The sequence below is a fragment of the Cucurbita pepo genome, chromosome 3, assembly GCF_057944985.1.
Source record: "Cucurbita pepo subsp. pepo isolate OVF chromosome 3, ASM5794498v1, whole genome shotgun sequence".
Lineage (NCBI taxonomy): Eukaryota > Viridiplantae > Streptophyta > Magnoliopsida > Cucurbitales > Cucurbitaceae > Cucurbita > Cucurbita pepo.
The window spans coordinates 6326245-6327187 of record NC_141800.1 but is presented as its reverse complement, the minus strand read 5'-3'; the positions used below and the strand labels follow the sequence as shown (position 1 = coordinate 6327187).

The 943-nt window shown below is 41.0% G+C and overlaps 1 pseudogene; it reads left to right on the top strand.

The window, feature by feature from the left end:
- The first annotated feature begins 297 nt into the window (after positions 1 to 297).
- LOC147793108 (14 kDa proline-rich protein DC2.15 pseudogene) lies at positions 298 to 645 on the top strand (annotated as a pseudogene).
- Positions 646 to 943: the final 298 nt, after the last annotated feature.

Sequence of the window (943 nt, the reverse complement as noted above, 5' to 3'; positions counted from 1 at the left end):
TTTTTATAATACTTTAAAAAAAGACAAACTAATTAAAAACCCATCTCTCAAATCAATTCCTCAAAACTTAATAAACTAACTCAAAGAGTTAGGTGTTTCATATCGAGCAATTTATAAGGAATTTTTGTTTTAAAATACAACAAATTCCCAAACCCCATTTATAAAAACCCTAACCCTTCTCATAATTCTTCACAAGCCATGGCACAAACCTACAAACCCTTCAATATCTCTCCACCAATGGCTTCCAAGCTCTCTTCACCCATTGCCCTCCTCCTCCTAAACCTCCTCTTCTTCACTATGGTCAGCTCCACCTATATCCCTTGCCCACCGCCGCCAACCAAGCCCCACAAGCCCACCCCATCAAGGCAACAACCATCACTCCCCAAGTGCCCCAGGGACACCCTCAAGCTTGGCGTCTGCGCTGACTTGCTAGACGATCTAGTGCACTTAGTGATCGGCTCACCACCAAAATCCCCATGCTGCACCCTAATCCAAGGCCTTGTTGACCTGGAAGCTGCTGTGTGCCTTTGCACTGCGGTGAAGGCCAGAGGCTTGGGTCTCAAGATTGACCTCTCAGTTTCCCTCAGCTTGCTTTTGAACTACTGTGGAAAGAAGTTTCCGTCCGGCTTCCAATGCCCTGCTTGAAACCAAATCCTTTCATTTCCGTTTCTGGTTTCTTCTTCAATTTTCCATTTCAACGTCATGTTTAAATAATCAGTTTGGTCGTACATCATGTTATGATGGGTTTGGAAATCTTCTCAGAATTCCACCATCTTTTTATAGTTTCTTTACAATGCAATGTAACATAATGGTACGTAGTTTTTTTTTTCAAATGAACAATGTTGTTCGTCTATTCTTGTGTCTTATTACAAATTTGACGATGCATATGTTTGAAACCTCAAATCTTGTTTCACTTGTGTCACTTGAATGAAATCATAATAAA